Consider the following 25,367-nt stretch of genomic DNA (forward strand, 5'->3'; position numbering starts at 1 on the left):
CTCCCTGTCCTCATCTCTGTGGTTCCAATGCGCCCCCCCCCCCCATCTCACAGGGCTCTCTTTCCTGCTCTCTGCCTTTCAGCCACTAATTTTCATGGGCAAACAAACACACATGCACACACTCGCACACCCACACACAAACACACACGCCATACCTTCCCTGGCCTCCAGCCTCTATCTAGATGGTTTGTCCTCCTCATTTGTCTTCTCTATTACCCCTTTGCTTATCAGTTTTCCACTCAGACCTCTGTCCTGGTTTGCTTTCTGCTGCTGTTATAAAATGCTGACCAAAAGCAACTTGGGGAGGAAAGGGTTTATTTCACATTATAGCTTACTGTTCATTAAAGCCTTTCTTCAATCCTCCCAAATACAGCATGGTTAGGTCTGTCACAGAATATCCCAGGATCCTGGTAGCAATTTCTGTTCTAGTTAGCTTTTGTTTGTTTTATCGAGCCTGGTCTAGTTAGGTTTCTATTGCTTCAATAAAATACTATGACCACTGGCAGAGGTGACAGGTGTGTGGGGGGGCACCTCTTTAATCCCAGCACTCGAGAAGCAGACGCAGGTGGATCTCTGAATTCAAGGCCAGCCTGGTCTACAGAGTGGATTCCAGGACAGCCAGCAACTACAGAGAGAAACCCTGTCTCAAAACAAACTAAAACAAAACAAAAGCCCACCATGACCAAAAGCAGCTAGAAGAGGAAAGGGTTTATTTCAGTTTACAGCTTACAGTCCTTCACTATGGGAAGTCAGAGCAGGAAGTCAAGGCAAGAACCTGGAGGCAGGAACTCAAGCCTGGGTAACGGAGGAGCAGGCTTACTTGTTTGCTCTTCACAGCTAACTCGGTCAGCTTTCTTATACCACCCAGGACCACCAGCCCAGAGGTGGCACCACACACAATGTTCTGGGTCCTCCCACATCAATCACTAATCAAGAAAATGCACCACAGGCTTGCCTATAGGCTGCTCTGATGGAGGTATTTTCTCAATTGAGGTTCCTCTTCCCAAATGACTCTACTTTGTATCGAGTTGACAGAAAAACTAATCAGGACAGCTTTGAGCATTCATTCAGGTCCTCTCTGACCTCTCAGACAAAGTTATGGTCACCGTTTATTCTTCCAGTAAATATGTGCTTAGCTCTTTCTATCCACGGTCAGCATTGGGCTACAAACCAGGACTTCACCGACGGTAGAACTGGCATGTCCCTAGGGAGCTGATAATCTTAGCAGGGGAGACTCACAAATGATTACACAAAAACACTTATAAATTATTGCTAATATTGAAAACAAAATCAAACACAAAACAAAACAAAGCAGAAAACTAACTAAAACAACCCAGAGTGCTATGTTGGAAAAGAGACAAAGTGGTCAGAGAAGGGTCTCTAAGGGTGTGATAATTGAACGGAGTCCTGGAAGAAAAAGCAGAAGCAGTTCTGTGAAGAGCAAAGGGGAAAGTGCTCCAGGCAGAGGAATAGTAACTGCCAAGATCTATGTAGGCGGGGAGCTTGATGGGTTCTGGGCACTCTGATAGGTGGCCAGTGGGACTGGGGCAAGAACAGAAAACAAAGTCACGCAATGAGATTGAACATGAGTTTAAGTTTCTGCAATTGGCTGTGCAATGTTTTGGATTTTATTCTCAGTGCAATATTTCAAAGCACCCCCCCCCCTTATTTTATGTGTATGTGTGAGGACCTGCATGTGTGTATTGCCTGGTGCCTGCAGAAGCCAGAAAAGGGCATTGGATTCCCTGAACTGGAATTACAGGTGGTTATGGGCCACCTTGCCAGTTCGGGGAACCAAACCTAGGTCTTTTGCAAGAACAGGAAGTGATTTTTTTTGTTTGTTTGCTTTTTTTCAAGACAGGGTTTCTTGTGGCTTTGGAGGCTGTGCTGCAACTCGCTCTAGACTGGCCTCCAACTCACAGAGATCCACCTGCTTCTGCCTCCCTAGTGCTGGGATTAAAGGCCTGTGCCACCAACGCCCAGCCAGGAAAGTGATCTTAAGTGCTGAGTTATCTCTTCAGTACCTTGTTTGGTCTTTTGAGACAGAATCTCAAATCTCATGTATCTCAGGCAGGCCTCAACCTTGATTTGTGACTGAATGTGACCTTGAACTCCTGGCTTCATCTCCTTAGTGTTAGGATTATAGACATGCAATACCAGTCCTGGCCCAGTCGAAGGTTTTAATCAGGACTTACAAATGACTTTAGTTTTTGTTTGATTGTTCTAGTTGCTAAGTAAAAAATGGATTAAGGGATACATAAAAAAAAAATTAGGAAAACCACTGGGCACGGTGGTACACAACTTTAATATCAGCCTCAGGAAGGCAGACCTCTTTGAAATAGAGACCAGCCTGGTCTACATAGCAACTGCTAGAACAGTCAGAGCTACATAGTGACAAATTTAAAAACACAAACAAAAAGATTAAGAAAACCAGTCAGGACTTTCTAGGCCCAAGCCAAGGAGGATGTTAGCTTCAACTAGAAAAGTTGTAGATTCAAAAGCTATTTGAGGGGGCTGGAGAGATGGCTCAGTGGTTAAGACCACTGACTGTTCTTCCAGAGGTCCTAAGTTCAATTCCCAGCAACCACATGGTGGCTCACAACTACCTTGAATGAGATCTGGTGCCCAGAAGACGGTATAGACTGTATACATAAAAGATTTGATGAGAGGTGCTGGGAGAATAGAACAAGATGGTGCCTAAACTCTGCCCTAACCAGCAGGGAGAGACTTGGCCTGTCCTAACCCCTTTGGTCCTCTCTTTCTTTGGAGCCCATGGGCAAATCTTCAGAAGACCAGAGCTTGAGAAACAAGCATCCATCGAAGGCCACGATCTCTGAGGTCCCTTCCAGTTATGTTCTAGTTTTGTTATGGACTGAAAAGTCTAAAAATTGGAACAATCTTGTGATTTCTTTGGACCCATCCTTTAGTACCTGGTGGAACTCTATGCCTGAGGAGCACTCAGTAATCTCGAGTTGACTTTTCACTTGGGCACCAAGCTTCTGTAATTGAATTTTAGATTAAATTCTTAAAAAGAAGTAGAATTCTAACATAGAGTAAACTTTCATTTGAAATCAATTCACCCTGAGAAAGTAGAATCATGGCAAGGCTAATCTAAAGTCATAAAATTCAAAGTAATTCCTATGGGAGTGGAGGCAGAAAAGTTTTTTTTCCCTAAGTTAATTATCTGCATCTGCATTTAGGTAAATATTATTTTGGGGCAGATGTCAACAGATGAATCAATCTTATTCAAAATAGAAAAGAAAGAAAAAGAATGAAGCCAGGTATGGTGGGGTATACCTTTAACCCCAGCACCCAGGAGGCAGAGGCAGGCAAATCTCTGTGAGTTTGAGGCCAGCCTGGTCTACCTGGCAAGCTCAAGACCACCCAGGGCTACATAGTAAGACCCTGTGTCAAACAAAAAACAAAATAAAAAATAACCTCCCCCCAAATACACTGATAATAATTCATAATGGGGCAATCAAAGTGGATAAAATCTACTCTTGGTTTTTTGTTTGGTTTTTGTTTTTTGAGACAGGGTTTCTTTGTGGCTTTGGAGGCTGTTCTGGAACTAGCTCTTGTAGACCAGGCTGGTCTTGAACTCACAGAGATCCGCCTGCCTCTGCCTCCTGAGTGCTGGGATTAAAGGCATGCACCACCACTGCCCAGCAAAAATCTACTCTTTGGTATAGCCCCCCTCTTTCCTTTCCTTTTCTTTCTTTCTTTCTTTTTTTTTTTTGAGATGGGGTCTCACTATAAAACTGTGGCTGTCCTAGAACTCACTTGTATTGATCAGGCTGGCTTCAAACTCACAGAGATCTGCCTGTCTCTGCCTCCTGCCTTTAGCATATTCTTTATTTAAAACAAATATTGAGTTTTTAAAATTTATTTTGAAGTGATAAGTTCTGGTAAATTTTACAATATTTATTTATTATTGATTTATTTGAAACAGAGTCTCACTCTGTAGCTCATGGTGGCCTGGAACTTACTATGCAGCCCAGGCAAGTCTTGAACTCATGGGAGATCTGCCTGCCCCAACCTCCCAAGTGCTGGTATTACAAGCATGAGCAGCTACATCTTGCTTTGGACCCGTCTTGAAAAATCAATGACATGCAGATACAGTTGGGTGACTGGTCCAAGCCAAAAACTAGGTTTCAGATCCCCCCACTCTCTCTCTCTCTGCTGTTTCTTTGCCTGGTGCTCCACCTCTGAGATAGCATGTTTCCCAGCCATTTTCTCGGGTTAAAAATTCAGAACTTCAATATCTATAAGCTTATTGAAATCAAATACTCAGGTAAGTACATCATTCCCAGCCTTTTGTTTTATTAAAGAGGAAGTAAAATGACAGAATACCTTTTATATGCCAAGAGCTTTTGAACAAATATATCATTCAATGCTTTGTATTATCACACGGTGCATGGTCCATTTCACGGAGGAGAGAGGGAAAGCATTTGACCTGCTTTCTGTGAGCCCCTTGCTACAGACATCATTGGGACAGGAGTCTTGTGCATCATGCTGCGTACACCACAGCAGCTAGACATTTCCTCATTGCTCCCTTGGTGGTCGGGGTCTCAGATGGGACCTATGACTGGTCAGCTGGCTGCTGCTACCTAGAGCTCCCAAGTTTTGCAGCACAAAGCACAAAGATGGAGGTGGGATTAGATATTCTTTGTATCCATGGTGATGAGGCTAATAGTGGCCCTTAGTGGCAGTGTCCCGAGGCGGGACCTCACCGCTGCACCTTTCCCAGGATGATTCTTCTTCCCCCAGATCTTGGTTTCCAGCCGAATTTTCAAGTCAGCCTCTTGAGCTTTTGTTAGTTCTTCAGTACATCGTAAGGAAATTCCAGTTCGGGCAGACAGAACCAGAGTTGGCACAGTACTGGCAACCAAGTACTCTGGTTAAAATGTAAGGAAACTGGCTCCAAGGTCAAAGAAACAGTTTAGTAGCCATAATTGGCAATAGGCAGTGTTTTGGCTGGGACGACTGTGCTGTTGTGTTTCCTGGATTCTGTGCTGCCTGGAGAACTCCACAAAAGGGCACAGAGGCACCGAGTAAGTGTGGTACATAGATGAGGTTGGTGAGTGAAGAACAGTTACCCCAAGTCCGTGTTCAAAGACACACACATAAATAAGCAAGTATACTCACGCCAGAGACTGAGCTGTGTTCAAATATTATCTAAGTGCACACATCACCATATAATAAGTTGGAAACAGGAGCCTTGTCTATATTTATGTCATAGGATTGAACTTGAGTCTGTAGAAAAGGAGACTGCTGTTCATTAAGCTACAGCTTCACCATGAAATTTAACCGATGCACATGTTTCCATGGTCAATTTTCTATTAACCTCATCATTGCTGTAGAACAACACTGTCCTATTCTCCCCCCCCCCCACTGTTTGTGATCTTACATCTGTGTCTTTGAATGTGTCACCTGTCTCTTTTTCTTTAGGCTTGAACATTGCCAACATACAGCACTGTATCCCCTCTCAATCTTCCTGCATATCCATTTCTACAAAGGACCTCGACATGGCACCCATTGGGCTGGATGGGAGTGGGCCAGGGGGGGTTCCAGGCCGTTATTGAACTAACAGAAGAACTCTACAACAAAAAGAGACTTACCTCCTTAACGTGCTTAAAACTAAAATGGTAGTTCGTGCCATTTTAGGCTGGCCTGCCTCTACCTCCCCTATGGTTCCAAGAAAAGCTGTGCCTTTTCTTATTGAACTGTAAAATGGAGCCCAAGATCCTTGTTGGTAAAATAAATAAGCACCAGGCATCTCAGGGTCTTTGGGGACAGATCCCTTGCCCAGACCTGGCTCATGACAGCCAATGAACATTTTTTCGTTTGTGTTTTGGATTAAGAAAATGAGTTCTGCATGTTTCCTAGCATCACAAGGAGCAGTGAATTGAATTGGTGCCATTGTAAGCTTGATTGTTGTTGCATAGATAAAAGCCTCATTAAGTCCCTCATGAGGAGAGAAAAATTTTATTTTGAGGAAAGAGGAGCGACGAGGGCTTCTTTGCTTGTTGTGGTTACAACAACAAAACATTAAATGGAGGAAATAATTAAATAACTGAACTTTTTTTTTTCCTTTACCCAAACCTTGTCAAGAGGCTGGGTGAGTTTTTAATTAGTGCTGCATTTTCAATAAATCCGGATCGGTACGTGGTGCCGATTCTTTCCTGGATAAGGGAAAGATAATAATGAGAGTCTTATTTTTCAGTCCCACACTAACGGGATGCCTGGTATATTTAATCATGCTGTAGAAATCCTGGCAGCCTTCTCTGAGCCTGGCCTCTGCTCTAATTACATTTCTAGATTTTAGTAAATTGAAAGGGAAAATGTAGGAACAAAATAATTAAAACCGAAGAGGAAGTGCATATTAAAAAGGAGAAGCTGTTTAAAATTCTTGCACATAGTGCTTCCAAGGACATCTACAATCGTTTAATCAGCTCCACACCAAATCAAAGCCCTTTGTGCAGAGGCTGCTGGGATCATATCTCAGGTGGGTGGTGTGGTCCTCACAGTAAAACTGGAGCCTCATTGCACAGAGCTACAGATGGCAATAGGACCTCTTATGGACCTCCAGATCACTGGGGATTCAGGCCCAGTGTGGACAAGCTGCTTGCACAGATTCCATACCCGATGGAGCCCTCGCCCATATCCTGGGCAGAGTCTAGCTAAACTGTAAGGATTAGATCCAATTGTAAGGAGGCTGAAACAGATGTCCGTTCGTTTCTGCACCTCTTCCCCATGCTCCTTTCCCAAGGGCTCTCTCTTTCTTTCTCCCTCTGCTCTTCTGTGAAATTCTAAGTTGAGAGAAGAGGCAATTAAACAGCTTCAGTGTCACCAAGAGCTAGTGACTTGTAACTGGTCACTGAGTTACCATTGGAACATTTTGAATTTTTACAAGCACCAAACACTTTTCTGGCTTCAGCTAAAGAGATGATTGTTTGTTGATAATGATGCTAAATGAAATCTAATTGGAAAGTTTCAGGCAACTGCCTAGTAGGTGACAAGAGCAATTTCTGTTTCAGAGGCAAGCACACTAACCACATCATTAAAGAATCTAGGATCTCCAATTTTAAAAAAGAAAAAAATTGGTTGGGTATAGTGGAGCACACCTGTAATCTTAGCACTCAGGAGGTGGAGGTAGAAGGATCAGGAGTTCAAAGCCAGCCTCTGCTACATAGTGATTTTGGGGCTAGCTGAACCTATGTAAGATCATCTCAAAACAAGAACCAAAACCCAAAAACAAAGCAGAAAACAAACAACAAAAATAGTAATTTTATCTGGAATAGTGGTTGTGTAAGTCCTGGGGGTTTTGGATAGTTTTGCCCATGATTCTGAAAACGTTTAAAACTGGGATTAGGGCTGAGCATTGGTGGTGCACGCCTCTATTCCCAGCACTTGGAGGCAGAGGCAGGCGGATCTCTGTGAGTTCGAGGCCAGCCTGGTCTCCAGAGTGAGTGCCAGGATAGGCTCCAAAGCTACACAGAGAAACCCTGTCTTGAAAAAACCAACCAACCAACCAACCAACAACAACAACAACAACAACAAAACAACAGATTGGGATTAGGGGATCTGCTTGTGCACTTGAAAGTAGAAGGCAGCATGGCACTGTCAAGGGTTCTTTTCAATCTCTGTGGTCTGGCTCGTGGGCTGCCAGCCTTCCCTGATAAACAGGCTCACCAGCCACATGGTGCCAAGAATCATGTGGCAAGAGACAGAAGCAAAGTCTCCTGGAGACTGTCCCACAGGCCTGGAAAGCAGTAGGGCTCCAGGAAGCTACTCCCAAGACAGTCTGAAACCTTGTTACCTACCTCATGACCTACTGGGTTACTGGGTTGCTCTCGTGTCCAATGGCGAGTGCATGTGTTATTTGTGCAAGAGAGACAGAATCTGCTTTAGATTTTGAGGGTTTGATTCAGTAATTTTTTTTCTTAGCATTTAAGGTTAGCAAAGAATGTAACAACAAATATTCCACTGCTGACATCATTACTTCAACATGAAGATGACTGTTTTCTTCCAGGGCCAAGATGCTCTGAGACAATTCTACTCAATTTCGGAATCATGGTTGGCCCATAGGAGCTAAGACGTGAGACAGACTGGGGATCCAGGTGTCCTAGCCAATAAATTGTCACAGAGTCAGCCTCCTCTCCGTTTGGTTTCTCTCTCACACACATACCTATGCACACACACACACACACACACGTACACACACACACAAACATGCTACTACACACACCCCCTTCTGCCTTTCCCAGAAAGAATGGTCCTTTAGTTATTGTTTTCAAATGCTAATTTACTTATTTAGTTTTTTTGAGACATGGCCTCATCGTGTAATTCTGGCTAGCCTGGAACTCAGTATATGGACCAAGCTGGACTTAAACTCACAGAACTCCTCCTGCCTCTGCCTCCTGAGTGCTGGAGTTAAATGTGTGCCACACAGCACCCGAGTAAAGAACTATAAATGCTAGCATTTGCAGGCTAGACTTGTTGAGCATGGATCTCTATGAATTCGAGGCCAGCCTGTCCATAAAGAGAGGGCCAGGCCAGCCAGTGTGAGAACCTATCTCAAGAAACAAAGCAAACAAAAACAAAATGTAAAAGTACTTTTTAAAAAAGAGTGTCTAGCAATCATTAAAGTCCAGAAAACATTTTTACTGCGAGTTGGCTAAAAAAGAAAGTTAGAGCATCTTCAATTCACAAATTGCACATCTAGGTTTCAGTTGTGAAATGCCTGTTGCTGCCCCATCCACCCGGTCCCTGGCTCTCAGCCGCCTCCACTGGGCCTCGCACCTCGGCGCGATCTTCCGCGCACTGCACGAGACCCCCTCCGAGTTCCCGCCTCTTTCCACTCTGGCTCCGCCTTCCGCGCAAATCCCCGGGCTCTGGCACCGCCTCGCGACGCTTGCGCACTAAGGAAGGTAGGCGGAGTCTTAGAGGAGGAGGAGCTGGAGAGCCTTGAGCGGGGCGGGGCCGAACGGGGCGGGGCGAGGCGGGCGGGGCGGGAAGGCGGGGGGAGAGGCCGCGCGGGGTGGGGCCCGGCGGGTACGCGCTCGCTGCGTCGACGTGCTGACGACAGGACGCCCGGGCCGGTGTGTGTCGGTGTGTATGTGTGTGTGTGTGTGTATGTGTGTGTTTGTGTGTGTGTGCGCGCTCCGAGAGTGTGTATTTGTGTATCGGCGGTCCCGCAGGTCCCGGATGTTGCGGGCAGTATGAGGCGAGCGCAGGGGGACAGGGACCAGCAGCTGTCGCCGCCGTTCTCAGGTGAGTGTGTGTGTCAAGAGTCGAGGACGGGGGCTGGCCTGTCGGGGTGCGGGGGTTTTCCTTGAGAAGTGACTGACCCCCCCCCTCCCACACACACACTTCCCCTCATGTATTATTCTCTGCCCCATTTCCTACACCCTGGCTTCATGGCCTGAGGAAGCCAGAGCCTAGTCAGCCGTCTGTTCTTCCTACCTCAAGCATTCAGGAAACACAAACGCGCCCCCTGCCTCCAGCCTCTCTCACCATCATACCCCAGCCCCATCCCCCTTGCCAAATAGTGAGCTGTCGCCTGCGGCGAGATGGAGGACTGCGCATGCTCGAATGTGAAGGAGCTCGGGGTGCCTGTTCGCTGTCTCAGGACGCATGCGCATTGCTGTGTTGCAGGGACCTGCGGGGATAAAGAGCCCCTTGACCACGCGCCCGCCTTCTTCCCAGGCAATGCTAGACTTGCCACCCAATAGTGAGCTTGTCGCTCCGATGCGAGAGGGAGAATTTAAATTATGCGAGGGATTTAAGGACAAAGCACTATTCGCATCTGGTGTTGCCCTAGAGACTCCCAGGCTACCAACGCCTCCTAGAGCCAACGTGTCCCACGCTGACCCTCCTTTTGAAACTGACGGCAACTTCTAGTTCTAGAATTACTTCCCTTTCCACCACTCCGGTCGTCATGCTGAACCCTTACTACAAACTTCCCCTAAATTTAGGAGTTAGTCCAACTCATTTATTCTGGCTGGGGATTTTGATAGCCTTGTTAAGAAGGACTAAGGGCCATAAAAAAGAAACTAAAGTGGGAATTCCTTTTTAGTAGAATTCTGAGTTGCCTTTACAGAATTAGGTAAGAAAGGGATAAGTGTCACACACAGTTTAAGGCTTGAGTAACAACAACAGAACGGTAACGAAGAGATCAGGAGCTTCATTTCAGACCTTTTAACTTTGTGTGATCTATTTATTAGGTTCTTTGCAGAGTGTGGTGATGGTGGGGGGTGGGAGTCAGAGTTCTTCCATAGTGTTTCAGTTTAGCTGTACATTACTGATGTTCTGTGACCATATGAAAATAGGCAACTGGAAACAATTGAACAGCTTGTCTAGAAGTATTAATTTTAAATAATGAGAGTGATGATTCTTTCATATGGGCAAATTCCAAAAAGATTAAACTGAGGAACTTTACAAAAATATTTCAGTGACTTAGGACTTGAGTTTCAGTTGGCAGACTATACTTGGTTCTTTAGTTTACTGCTGTATTGTCACTCTTAGAAAACTTTGTCTTACCTCTACCATGGGGGTGGGGACGTTGTTTTTGTTTTGAGACAATCAGGATCTCAGGTAGCCATGGCTGGCCTGGCACTTCTATGCAGACGAGGCTGGTCTCAAGACTGGAGTTACAGAGATCTGCTTACCCCTGCCTCCCTAGTGTTAGGTGTACACCACAACTTGTGGTCACAAAGATAAACTCTTTACTAGCAAAAAAGGTTTGCTGACTTGTATTGAAACGAATAGCTGGATTGTTGCTTGGTGGGGAGAATGGAAAAGGGGGAGGCGGCGTTTTCTGTTTTTTTTGTTGTCTGGCTAATTTTATGTCTCAGCTAGACTCCTGGGAGTGGTACATAAATCAGCCTTATCTTGAAATTCCCTTTGCATTTGTGTTCTTTCTTTGGTATTGTCACAAGACTGACTTCAGTTGCTGTGTTTAACTTTAGGACCTTATATTCTTGGGTTTTAAAGTATATATACACTTTTCACTTCCTCATTGAGCACTGGCCTTTCTGTGGTTCAGCTGTCGATTGTGCTGTTTCCGGTTGTCATGTTGCACTTGGAACCAAGGGATGACACAGAGGAAGAAGCACAGGGGTTTGGGGATTGAGGGAGTGTATATCATCCTGTGTTGGGAAAGAGCTGTATACTCAGCTCCCCCCACCCCCCAACATTATAAATTATCGTGTAACTCCACGTTGAGGATCAGGGCACTTGGTGTCCTTTTGGTATTTTGGTGACTACCCTGTTAAAGGAGTTATTGCAGTGGCTAGTTTGGTAGTTGGAAATACTTCCTGTGGCCTTCCTCCATACTTGGACTAGGCGCTTGTAGAATCTAGAAGTGAAACTACTGAGGCAATGCTTGTCTTTCTTCTAAGTAGGCTTTCTTCATCTAGGATGCTTTGTTCTTATCTGGAAACATTTAATTTCTGAATTCACTTAAGCCTTATTTAAATTTTTGATGGTACAAAAGCAGGGCACGCTTTTAGGATTAAGATAAGTTGTTAATTCATATTGGTGCAGAGATTTGTTTAAAAAATAAAAGGTAATACAAGTGTGGAACAGAATATTCAAAAGGTACACAGTGAGAATGAAAAAATTCTGTCATCTTCCTCCTGTTGTCATTACCCTTCTCAACGGCAGCATCTCCTTCCAGAGTATTTCCATTATAAATACATACACCTACATGTTCTTTGGTGTCTGTCTGTTTTTCACAAATGGTGAGACACTATATCCATTTTTTACTTTTAACTCAATTTATCTTGGTGATCATTTCTTTCTTTTTTTTTTACTTTAATTCCTGTGTTTTATTTATTTATTTTTATTTAAATTAGAAACAAGCTTCTTTTACATGTCAATCTCAGTTCCCTCTCCCTCCCCTCCTCCTCTTGGTGATCATTTCATACAGTATATGTAGTATCTCTTTTTTAAAAAAGTGGCAAGGGTTGCATTGTATATGATAGATCATCATTTAACCAATTCGTACTTAACAGTAGGTTTCCAAATGCACAACTCATTTTTTATGTGTACTTAGGTGTCTGTTGGATTAAATTTTTTGTGAATGTGCCAGATCAATGGATGTATGCATTTTAATGTTGGCAATATTGCTGAATTATTTTCCACAGAGGTTTATGAATTTATATTATTGCCAACAGCTCATCTGCCAGTTTCCTAAACAACACTATCATAATTTAAAAATAAATCTTAAGTAGTGTTTTCTCTGAGATTTTAAGTTCATTATATAGCTTCATAAGTTTCATTACATTGAGGAGTTGTGGATGAATTCTGTCACTGTTCTGTATGTCAAGGGTATTACAGAATATGCCTGAATCAAAGAACAGTGCAATTAGAGTGAAGTCATATGTCTGGGGAAACAGTAAACCCATGACAGTACTAGGAAGGCAAGTAAGACCTGTATTCTAGTTTCTTCCTTTTCACTCAGATTCTAGTTTCTTTCTGTGGAACTCCAAAAGCGTATGTGATGTTTTGTGATATCCTTTTGGTAGCTATGGCTGAAAGCAAGTAAGCTGCTTTGTATTGTGTTGGAAAGGTAACTCAGTTGTTAAGGTACTGTCTATTATCTCCACCAGAATGTTGGTCTTAGCAGTCTTCTGATTGCAGAATACCTTACTGTGAGCTGTAAAGAAATGAAAAGGCTGGGTATGTTGGAACACACCTTTAATCTCAGTACTTAGATGGCAGAAGCAGACAGATCTCTGTGGGTTTAAGGCTAGCCTGATCTACATAGTTAGTTCCAGGCCAGCCAGACTGAGTAGTGAGACCCCTACCCCAAAAATATCCCCCTCCAAAAAAAAAAAAAAGAATGAATGAATGAATGAAAAGATTTCTGTGCCTAAAGAGTATTTTGATCACTGGAAAACGAGATATACTGAATATATGAAATAATAAGAGTTAGAAGTTGATGATGCATGCCTTTAATCCCACAGAGTCAGGCGGACCTCTGTGAGTTTGAAGCCACCCTGGTCTACAAAAGCTAGTTCCAGGAAGGCTCCAGGCTCCAAAACAATACAGAGAAACCCAGTCTCGAAAAACAAAAAAAGAAAAGAAAATGTAAATAATAATATGCTTGTGTTCTGTGCTGAGAAGACCTGCAAAGGAGTGATCAAGAGTTGAAGGAACGTTTGTTTTGGAGGGCTTTCTGGAAGAAGTATATTTTGAAGTTTTTGTTTTTTTCCAACTGTTGGAAGTTAAAACATATAGAAAAGTAGAAAGGATGGTACAGTTATTACCCTTCTGTCTATCATTGCAACTGTTCATATTTTTATTGTATTTTAATTTTTTTAATTTTGTTTTTCCAGACAGGGTTTTTCTGTGTAGCCTGGCTGTCCCAGAACTTACTATGTAGACCAGGCTGACCTCAAACCTAGATATCTGCCTGCCTCTGCCTCTCAAGTGCTGGAATTAAAGGCGTGCACCACTACTGTCCATTGTAAAAATTTATATGTGATATATGTTAGGATGTGTAATAGACAAACTTTTATATATTGCAGATACTTCACCCTTTAGATGCATCTCCTTGAAATACATTGTTTTACTTAGTTGTTTCTACAGTATTTGTCACAAGTCAATTATGAGTAATTTTAAGTTTTATTTTATATCTTGAGACGATCTCACTGTGTAATCCTGGCTGGATTAGAGTTCACCCTATATACCAGGCTGGCCTCTGCCTCTCAGGTCCTAGAATCAAAGGCAAGTACCCATCACACCTGCCAATAGTTATATTTTTTTCCCCTTCAAACATGTTTCTTTAGTCTCAGAACCATTTGAAGCTTCTCAAGATTAGTGGCTTTTGTTTTTTGAAGAGACCAGGCATGTCTGTTCCAAGATATATCATCTCTTGGAATTTTCGGATTTTTTTTCCTTTTGTTTTTGTTTCAATAATTTGTTCTATTATCAGTACAGGCTGATATTGAGATCTAATGGCTTGGTTAGATTCCAGTTAAACAGTTTTAGGAAGCATAGGACCAGAGCCCTCTGTTAATGATGTGGGGTTTGGATATGTGTTTTAAGGTGATAAAGCCCAGATTCTTTAGTGAAATCTCCTCCCTTTATAATTATCAGGTACTCTGGAGAGGTTCCACTCTGGCACTCTACTGTTGTTTTCCCAGCAGCCTTTCTCCTCAGATGATGGTCCTTACTTTAGTCAGTTAATTCAGTAGTTGCAAAGTGGTGATTTTAAAATTCTGCCATTCTTTTCCTTTGACTAGTTTTTGTTTTTTTATAAAACTTTTTCTTATGGGTTGGTAAATTACAATTTCTATAAAAAGTTGAGATGAGTCAGGTGTTGGTGGCGCACGCCTTTAATCCCACCACTTGGGAGGCAGAGGCAGGCAGATCTCTGTGAGTTCGAGGCCAGCCTGGTCTCTAGAGTGAGTGCCAGGATAGGCTCCAAAGCTACACAGAGAAAACCTGTCTCGAAAAACCAAAAAAAACCCCAAAAAACAAAACGAAAAGTTGAGATGAATCTTTCCACTTAATATTTTCTGAGTAAGGAGGTAGTATAATTAATAGGCAAATTAATAGGCAGTTAGAAAGGCCACAGACAGGGCTAGAGAGATGGCTCAGAGGTTAAGAGCACTGGCTGCTCTTCCAGAGGTCCTGAGTTCAATTCCCAGAAACCACATGGTGGCTCAGAGCCATCCCTTATGAGATCTGGTGCCCTCTTCTGGTGTGCAGATATACATGGAAGCAGAATGTTGTATACATAATAAATAAATAAAATCTAAAAAAGAAAAGAAAAAGAAAGGCCACAGACAAATGGCAGTCCTGGGGACTTATTAAAGGCCTAGAACATGGGAAGCAAGAAAAGTGCTTTACTTTGGGTTATCCCCATAGCTCAAATAATCATCTTTACTGGTAGCAAATGAATAGTTTCTTTTTCTTTCTGTTAGTATCATCTTGCACACATGGGTTTTAATGTATTGTGTCTTACCAATGATTACAACATTTTTTATGATGCACAAGATGTTCCCTGTTTGGCCTCTGGAGTCCTCTCAGCTCAGCATATGAGTGCATCCTTGCTTTCTGGCACAAGAAGTTTCTCTTTTTGTTTTTTTTTGTTGTTGTTTTTTTCTGTCCCAGAGTTGCAGACCTCACTTTACCTTTCTTTTTTGGGGGTGCGTGTGTGGTTTCGAGACAGGGTTTCCCTGTGGCTTTGGAGGCTGTTCTGGAACTCGCTCTTGTAGACCAGGCTGGTCTTGAACTCACAGAGATCTACCTGCCTCTTTCTCCCGAGTGCTGAGATCAAAGGTGTGTGCCACCACTGCCCAGCCTTTTTTTTTTTTTTTAAGAAATTTTAACCTTTATTTTTATTTTGTGTGTGGTGTTTTTGTATGTATGTATGTGCACCATGTGAACGCAGTGTCTTTGGAGGCCAGAAGAGAGAATTCCCTGAACAATTATGAAGTGCTGTGTGGGTGCTGGGAAGTGAACTCAGGCCCTCTGGAAGAGCAGCCAAGGTACTTAGCCATTTCTCCAGTCCCCCACTTTACCTCTGTATCTTCCCTTTCCATAAATGAGGTTGTTCATGTCCTTTATGGAGCTCTGCAGCTAAATTATAAAACAACAAAGTTGCCTTTATTTTAACTCTGTATACTTAGTGTTTGACTCACTTCTGTGCTGTGACAATGCTTGGATCTAGATTTTAGAACGCATAACTTCTTTGTCTTGAATATTCTTTGTGAAAGATAGGTAGTGTCCCAAAGGACACATTACTATATTCCACTTGTACATAAAGTTAGTGTCCCAAGGGACATATTGCTAACTTCCATGTGAACATAAAGTTGGCTGTAGAAAATACTGGAGTGTTTTTTGTTTTTTTATGTGAGCAATGTTGCTTTTTTTACTGAGGTGAAATACATGAAATGAGGATTAGGATGTAGCTCAGTTCTTAGAGAGCTTGCCTAGTGTGCAGGAAGACTTGGATTTGACTCCTGGTACCACATAAACTGGACATTCTGGCCCACACCTATGGTCCAAGCACTTAGGATGTAGAAACAGGATTAGAAGTTTAAGGCATCTGCTAGCTACATAGAGAGCATGTTGTTCTAATATTATATAAAAGAAACCTTTGTGTGTATATATACGTATTTGTTTTTCCTTTTCCTCGGTTAAAGTGTTTCTTTTAAATTTTCCACATATATTGCTCTACAAAAATGTTATGTAAGATTCTGCTGTTAAAGCATATTTTTTTCATTATCATTAGATTTTCAGCTTTCAAAAGGAGTAAGACAATTAATTAGGGAAAATTTTCAGCCAAACCATGACCTCTACCTCTGATTCCCAGTTGTCTTAACTGGGTCTGGAACAGTGCTACATTCTGTGATACTGTGTACTGTAGACTCAGGAGAAATGTCTGCTCATCCAAGTGCTTTCTGCAACTCTGTCACATTAATGAAGACACACTACTTTGTCACACAAATAAGAGATACAATAGAACCACATTTTGTAGGTGGTCTTTGGTGTAGACTAATTCTTGCCTTAGTAAAAAATGTTTATTTAGACTCTTCCCGTGAAGTGATAGTTTGAATAATTTCATTGATTTCAGATTACTCAAAGCCAGACAAAACAGTATTCTGATACTTATCTGAAATCCATTTTCCAAGTTCTTTTTTACCATCTTGTCATATTTACAAGATTATTTATTCTCAATCTGGTTTCATAACAATACTGCCTCAACATTAAATTCTGCTTGTGTATTTAAGGAAGCACACCTGTTTCTTGTGTTTGTTTTCAGGCATGGTAAAATTATTCTGAAAGGCTGTGTGGACACATTTGCTAATAAATTGGATCCGGTTGCTTTTTTCACTTTTGTAAAGCTCCCATTACAGGAAAATACTTTGAAAATAGAATTTTGAAGGAATGCTTAGGTCATCATTCTTATTATTATAGTCACATTTATTTATTTTTAAATTACAGTTATTTATTTGAGTGTGTGTGTAAACATGTGCATGTGTTCTAGGGTGTGCGTGTGTGGAGGTCAGTGCAATCTGCAAGAGTTGGTTCTCTCTTTCTAACATGTGGGTTCCAGGGATGCAACTCCAGTTGTCAGGCTTGGTGATAAGTGCCTTTACCAACTGAGCCATCTCATAGTTTTTAGGCACATTTCCAAAGAATTGGCCAACAGTTGCCTAGATGCTCTCTGTGTATAGCAAAGTTGGTTGTGCAGCTTAGGAAAGCTAGATACATACCTCAAGTGGAAAGTCTTTCTTGATGCAAAGACCTTTGTTCCTGAGAAGCCATTGTCAGAAATTTACCTGCCATCATCAGCTACCTTTGTAGCATGATTAATAAAAACTCAGAAACAGATAATGGGATTAAAGCTGAAGATCAGAGAAGCAAAGCGGCCAACCACTAGAGAGTTCTCACCTCTACCAATGCTCAGACTGAAGGGGCGATCCACTGAACCTCAGATTGCTTCAGACTACAGTGAGTTCTGTCTCCTCCCACTTTATATTCCTCGATAGTGCTGTGATTAAAGGCATAGGATTCCAAGTGCTGAGATCACCTTTGTGTGAGCTCTGTTTCTCTTTTAGACTTAATCAATTTTGTGTAGCTCAAGGTGGCCTTGAACTAACAGAGATCCGTCTTCCTGTCTCCTGAGTTTTGGGATTAAAGGTGTGTACCACCACTGCCTGGCCTGTGGCCATGGCTAGTTTTACACTCTGATCTTCAGACAGGATTTATTTTTAGGTCATAAACAAGATATCACCATATACTTTAGAGAAAGCTTGCACAAGTTTTCCAAAAACTTCTATTTTCTCCTGTCTATACATCTACTTTTTTTATTTGGTACAGGGAAAATGTACTTGTAATTATTTATGTGCTTAAATTGAGATGTGCTCAATGAAATTGAGATTGACATATTCTTTTACTTGATTTTTATAAAAACACAGCCATGTAGAAGTATGCTAAACATAAAAATAAGCTTTTAACATAGAACATTATGTTGCCTGCCTTATTTTTTAAATTAGAAGTTGGGTATAGTGGTATACACCTGTAGTTCTAGTGCTTGGAAGGAAGGTAGAGGCAGCAGAGCAGGATTGCCTGAAATTCAAGGCCAGTCTGGTCTATGTATGGAGATCTAGGCCAGACAGGGCTTCATGGTAAGATCCTGCCTTAAAAGCACAAAAAGTAGGGGCTGGAGAGAACTCAGTTGGTAGACTGAGTTAGGATCTCTAGCACCCATTAAAAAGCCAGCATGGCACCTTGTTCCCATAATCCCAGTGCTGGGAGGCAGAGACAGGAGGATTCCTGGGGCTTCCTGGCCAGCCAGTCTAGCCAAATCAGTGAACTCCAGGTTCAGTCAAAGACCCCATCTCACAAAAACAAAGTGAAGTGATTGAGGAAGATACCTGATGTTACCTTTGCTTCCACATGCACCCCCGTTCACTACCCCCAAAATAATCATCTTAAATATAAAATACTTTAAACATGTAGAAAAGTATAAGGAATAATGCCACTCATATACCATCACCCAATTATACAAAAATCTTTTCTTATATGTATATCTCTGTGTTTGGAAGCCAGAGGACAACTTTGGTTATCATTCCCAGGACCACCTTCTTTGAGACAAGGTCTCTTACTGACCTGGAGTTTAGCAGTTGGTGTTAGACTGGCTGACTGGCAAGCTGCCGCAGGGATCCTTTTGTTTCCCCACCATTGGATTATAAGCCTGAGCCATGTGCCCAGCCTTTTAAAAAAGTCTTTTATTTAAAAGTTATATTTATTTTTAGTTTTTGTTTGAGTGTTTGTCTGCAAGTATGTGTGTCTACCATGTGTGTCTGTGGAGGCGGGAAGAGGGTATTGGATCACCTGGAGCAGAAATTACAGGTAGTTTTGGGTTGCCATGTAGGTGTTGGGACCCAAACACTGATTCTCTGAAGAGCAGCTAGTGTTTTTAATAGCTGAGCCATTTATTTCTCCAGCCTGTGCCTGACATTGTCACATTGAATTTTGGAATCTAACTTAGAAATGCTCTGATAATGAAGGGACCAGCTCTCCATTTCGGCAGCCATGTCAGTAACATGTGCTTGTCTGACCTTGTCTTGGTCACTAGGAGGTCAGATGCCTGCCTTGTGGCAAGGAACCAATCAGAAGTTAGCTGGTGGTGCTATGCTTGGCTCTGGGTGTGCTTTACGGACAAGTGCACAGCAATGATGCACAGAGCATAGCAACCACCCTGGGAGGGCCTATGGGCCATAACAACCAGTTGACCAATCAACACAGGGCAAACCCTTCAAGCCTGGAGGCACACCAATCCTGAGCCTGTGCGTACCCCTAGACACTCCCCTTATGCTGCCCTATAAGATCTCTATGCAGACGCTTCAAGCCATCTTTCCTAGCCATCCGCCATGGTGGATGGATGGGAGGCCCGAGCTAACATGGGTTTATTTCGTTAAACAACTACAATAAAGTCTCGTGCAGTTTGCATCAAGCTTTCGACTCTGCCTGGTGATTGGGGTGGCCTTGGTCCTGGACCGAGATCCTGAAGGCCTGAGGCTTGGGGGGGGGGTGTCTTACAATATTAGGTATACAAACTTCTCTTTAAAATGCTGCTTTCAATCTTTTAGTGTATATATCTAAATTTAGAATTGCTAGATCATATGGTAATTCTATTTTTAATATTTTCAAGCTCCTTTATTTCCATTTTCCATGGTGCCTGTACCATTTTACATTCCTTTCAACAGTACACAGACATTCCAAGTTCTCCATATCCTTACCAACAATTTTTTTCTTCTTGGTAGTGGCATCCTAACGGGTGTTATTGAATCCTTTTTTAGCTTTATCTTTTACTGCAGTTGAGCTTCAAGTTTTATTTATTTTTAACTTCTTAAAGATTCACTACAATTTTGTTTATGTGTATGTGTCTGTATGCTGTGAATATGCAGGTGTCCATGGAGGCCAGAAGAGGGTGTCAGTTCCCTTGGAGCTGGAGTTACAAGTGGCTTTGAGCCACGTAATGTGGGAACTAGACTCTGGTTCTCTGGAAGAGCAGTATGTGGTCTTCACTGCATTAACTGCCGAGCCATCTCTCCAGTCCCCATGATCTGTTTTTGAGACATAGTTGTACTCTGTAGCCCAGGCTAGCTTGAAACTCATCACCTTCCTTCCTTAGTATTCCAAGAGCTAGATTCTAGATTACAAATATGAGTCATTGTGACCAGCATAAACTTTACAACAATCAGATTTATTTTGTTCTCCTTTTGATGTTTGTTTGTTTGTTTGTTTGAAACAGAGTCTTGCTGGCAGTATAACCCAGACTGGCTTCAAACTTGTAATCTTTCTGCTTTGTGTGTGTGTGTGTGTGTGTGTGTGTGTGTGTGTGTGTTTTACAACAGAAGGAATTCTCTTTTAGGGGAAAATTGAGTCCTGTTTTCTCCTGTGTACTTCATAGTTTTGCTTTTTACATATAGGTCTCTACCGTCAATTGATTTTGATATTCAGTGTAGAAAAGATAAAACTTCTTTTTTCCTATAAGGATGACCTAAAGTATGGATCTAATTTTCCATGAGGATAACCCACTGACCCAACCCCATGTTTTGGACAATCCATCTGTTCCCTACTCTTGTTAAAATGTCGTTTGTGTTTGTTTGTGTATAGGAGGGTTGCCTGTCTATTTTCTTTTCTGTGCCATTGGTCAGCTTGCCAGTCTTGTGCTGATACTATACTGCTTTCATTATCAGAAACTTAAAGTGTTTGTTCTTATCTGATAAGCAAGGCTTAGTACCTCTTTATGTTCATCAAGCTCCTTGAAAAACCCTGGCTGGTCAATTGGTACATTTTAACATAGTCATTTGTTGTTGAAATATGTTCATGTGATATATCATCATGGCCTCCAAAAGTGTGTGTGTGGGGGAATTGGTGGGTGTTTTTTCTTTTTTCTTTTGGTTTTTTGAGACAGGGTTTCTCTGTGGCTTTGGAGGCTGTCCTGGAACTAGCTCTTGTAGACCAGGCTGGTCTTGAACTAAGAGATCTGCCTGCGTCTGCCTCCCAAGTGCTGGGATTAAAGGAGCATGCCACCACCACCCAGCAAGGGGGAGAAAGCTAAGCCTTCCTTCCTTATCAAGCAACTGATTACTTGTTCTAAGTGAGTTTATAATTCCAATTCTCTTTTTAGTTTTTTTTAAAGATTATTTATTTATTTATTATGTATATAACATTCTGCTTCCATGTATATCTGCACACCAGAAGACAGCACCAGATCACATAATGGATGGTCGTAAGCCACCATGTGGTTGCTGGGAATTGAACTCAGGACCTCTGGAATAGCAGTTGGTGCTCTTAACCTCTGAGCCATCTCTCCAGCCCCCTTTTTAATTTTGTTTGTGTCGTTTTCATTTTTATATAGAGATCAGATCTTCTCTTGGAAAGTAACCTGTTATGATTGCATAAGGACACCAATAAAACAGTTTAGGTAATGGCATTAATATTGGACTTGATGGTGTTAAGGATTTCTTTTTTTCTCTTCATCTTTTTTGTTTGTTTGTTTGTTTATTTTTGAGGCATGATCTCAGTTTATTTCAGACTGACTTCCAGTTTGTGGTAATCTTTCTGATTCAACCTCCTAAATGCTGGGATTACAAGTATGAGTTACCCTGCCCAGTAGTTAAAATCTCGATCATAAGGAAATGGAACCTATATAAAACAAAGAGATTATCAAAACGATATACAGTAGCTGTAAAGTACAGGAAAAACTAAACAATCAGGTTCTAGAAAGTCCTGGAACCAAAACTGTTGCAGGGACTTCAGCAGTAAGAACTAGTGGACTCTGGTGCTCTATAAATAAACTTTAGTTTCCATGAGGCTTAATTCAGATTCCTAAGGGAGATCTGATTTGGTCAGGCCAAGGCTTGATTTCCCGTGGGCCACATATGTGCCCCAGGTTCAACTCCAGTTGTTTATGGGGAAGGGGAAGTTTGATATAAATAGAAATTTGGGGAATGGCTGGAATTAGAGATAGGTTTTCTTTTTTCTCTCTCTTTTATTTATTTATTTTTTATTAGTTCAAGATAGGTTTTCTTTGAGAAATGATGCATCTTAGGACTCCTTACAATTTAAAAAATTATCGAGTGCATTAAAGAGTTTTGTTTTCTTTTTATTAAATGTGGGTTGTACTTATTGGTCATTACCAAATTAGAACTTAGAATGCACGGCTGGAGAGATGGCTCAGTATGTAGGTGTGCTTACCATCACCATGGTAGAAGAAGAGAATTGACCCCTGTAAGTCTGACTTCCACTTTGCATGCCACAGCATTACTAAATACATATAATAAATTAAAAAGAAAACATCAAGAAAAACATTTTAAGAATATTCTTTTTCTTTAAAAAAGTAAAGTCATGTCACCAGGCATGGTAAGGAATGCTTTTAATCCCAGTACTCAGGTAGGTGGATCTCTTGAACTTGAGGCCAACCTGGTCTATGTTGTGAGTTCTAGGTTAGCCAGGACTATATAGTGAAACCCTATCTCAAAAATAAACAAACCAAACTTCTCCATTTCATATTAAACAAAATAGAATTTATTTATTTATTTATTTATTTATTTATTTATTTATTTATTGAGATGGGGCTCTTTTGTGTAGCCCTGGCTGTCCTAGAACTCGCCCTGTAGATCAGGCTGGCCTTGAACTCACAGAGATTCGCCCTGCATCTGCCTCTTGAGTGCAGGGATTAAAGGCATGGGCCACCACTGCCCACCTTTTTAATATTTTAATAATATTTTATTATTAAAATAATTTAATATTTTAATAATAAAATATTATTTTAAAAATTTGACAAATTAGTGAGGTTGGCATTTTTACATTTTTGTAAGTCCCTTTAATGTCTAGCTTAATAGAAGACAGCTAAGCTAAATTTTCATATCTGGGTCTATAGTCTTTGTTTTTTTTTTTGTTTTGTTTTGTTTTTGAGACAGGGTTTTTTATGTAGCTGCAGCTATCCTGGAACTCACTATTCACTATGTAGATCAGAGGTAGAACAGGCTGGCTTTGAACTCACAGAGAACCTCCTGCCTCTGTCTACCAAGTGCTGGGATTAAAGATGTGACCACTCCCAACATTCTATATCCTTTTATTATTGATGTCTGTATGTGGTAAGTGTGTGTGTGTGTGGGGGGGATGTAAGCACCTATGTACTTCTATGAGTATATAAGGATCAGAAGATAACTTTCAGAGGTCATTTCTTGCCTTCCACCTTGTTTTTGAGGCAGAGCCTCTCTTGTTCCTGTAGTGTTGTATACTTAAGTTTAGTCAGCTTCTGAGCCTCCAGATGATACTACTTGGCGGTTCTCCCATCTCCCTGTCACACTATTAGGATTACAGATGTCTGCCACCCTTTGGGCTCCTTTTACATAGGTTCCAGGGACCAAACTCAAAAGTTGTCAGGCCTTCTGGTTAAGTACTTTTACCAACTGAGCCATGTCCTGGCCCTCTGCTACTATCTTCAATCTGTGATAGATAATTTTGATTGAAATGTAGTCTCAAAGGGCAGTTAGAAAAGAAAGAGGCATTTTATAGCCATTTTAGACAATCACATACATTTGATATTATAATAAAACTTGGCAAATGTTAGTTTCCTTGTAAGTTAGTTTGCAGTGTTGATCTGGAATTATGTTGATACCACTATTTTATTGACATATGTTGGTATGTCTTGCATTTGAACAGATTATTTACTTAGAGAGATAGAATCTTCCTGTGTTGCCCAAGCTGGCTCCAAACTTTCGTTCAAGAGATTCTCCAGTCTTAACTTTCAGAGTAGCTGGAGGAAGTGCACACGTGAATGGATTTGACCAGTAGTATCAAGCACTGGTCATTTGGAAAATTATTGACTCATTGAGTTTAGCAGAGATTCTAAATCATCTCATCATTTTCAAAAAAACACTTATGATCATCACCCTTTTCATGAAAAAAAAAATCATGTTGGGAAGCTGTCAAGTAGCTACAATTATCCAAAATTGTAAATTTTTTTCATTAAACACTCAGATTTTATCATTGGCAACAAATACTGTCAGTTGTTTTTCTTAATGTGACAGACTTACTTCATTTTCAAGAAAATGTCTGCTAGATATTTATGTCTGAATAACCAGTTTGTTCTTTTTCCAAGGAAAAGTAGTGTTTTATGAAAAAAGAAGCTAGTTGAGCTCAAAACTCGGTCACAAGTGCTTTTCCTCGAAACCATTGTGCTCGAGGATACCGAGAAGTTCTTTATGCATACCTCCTGTTTCTGTTCACTAAATATTCATGGGTTTAATTTTATTACTTTATCAAGAACATTCCTGAGTCAGGCATGGTAGCCCACATCTGTAATCCTAGTATTTGGGTGGGAGGAAGAGGATCTGGAGTTTAATTGAAAGTCAGCATGGGCTGCATGAGACCCTGTCTCAAAAAAACCAAAGAAACATTCTTAGTGCATTTGACTTTATTTCTAAGTCATCAGTGGACAACATCTCAAAGATTAATACTTGCTGGGAGATGGTGGCGCACACCTTTAATCCCAGCACTTGGGAGGCAGAGGCAGGTGGCTCTCTGTGAGTTTGAGGCCAGCCTGGTCTACAGATTGAGTTCCAGGACAGGCTCTAAAGCAATACAGAGAACCCCTGTCTCAAAAAATCAAACAAACAAACAAACAAACAAAAAAAATATATATATATAATGTGTGTGTGCATATATATGTATATATATATATATATATATTAATTTAAAGCCATTACTTTACTTTATGCTAGACACAACAGTTTTTGTTCATTATTTCTGTAATCAGAACAAATGTCAACATATTCATAAAGCTAAACAATTTTTTCTTGAGATGATTATGACTTTGAGACCTTTTGAAGGGGCCTGCCAGGCATTGACACACATGTGAGAGCTGCAACCTTATGAGGAGATACAAGTGCTTCATTGTGTAATTTTTTTTTTTTTAAGATTTATTTATTATGTATACAGGGTTCTGCCTGCATGTATGCCTGCAGGCCAGAAGAGGGCACTAGGTCTCATTATGGATGGTTGTGAGCCACCATGTGGTTGTTGGGAATTGAACTTAGGACCTCTGGAAGAGCAGTCAGTGCTTTTAAATATGTAGCCATCTCTCCAGCCCCAAAATTTTATTTTGTTTGTTTTTTGTGAGACAGGATTTCTCTATGTAACTTTCGAGCCTGTTCTAGAACTTGTTCTGTTAGCCATGTGGCCCCGAACTCACAGAGATCCACCTGCTCTGCCTCCCAAGTATTGGAATTAAAGGTATGTGCCACCACCACCTGGCCTTCGTGGTGTTATCTTACTGGATTGCTAGTATAGTCACTTTGAGTTGCTTAACATGATATCAAAAT

General features: G+C 41.4%; 1 protein-coding gene across 2 annotated transcripts in view; it reads left to right on the top strand.

Moving 5' to 3' along the window:
• Positions 1-9,049: 9,049 nt before the first annotated feature.
• Spop (speckle type BTB/POZ protein) overlaps positions 9,050-25,367 on the top strand; it is an 80,298-nt gene continuing 63,980 nt past the window's right edge. For both annotated transcript variants that reach the window (XM_027424273.2, XM_027424272.2), the window contains exon 1: positions 9,050-9,273. The gene's annotated coding sequence lies outside the window, so the exon portion shown is untranslated. The remainder of the gene's footprint in view (positions 9,274-25,367) is intronic.

This window comes from Cricetulus griseus, chromosome 7, assembly GCF_003668045.3.
Source record: "Cricetulus griseus strain 17A/GY chromosome 7, alternate assembly CriGri-PICRH-1.0, whole genome shotgun sequence".
In the NCBI taxonomy this organism is placed as follows: Eukaryota; Metazoa; Chordata; class Mammalia; order Rodentia; family Cricetidae; genus Cricetulus; species Cricetulus griseus.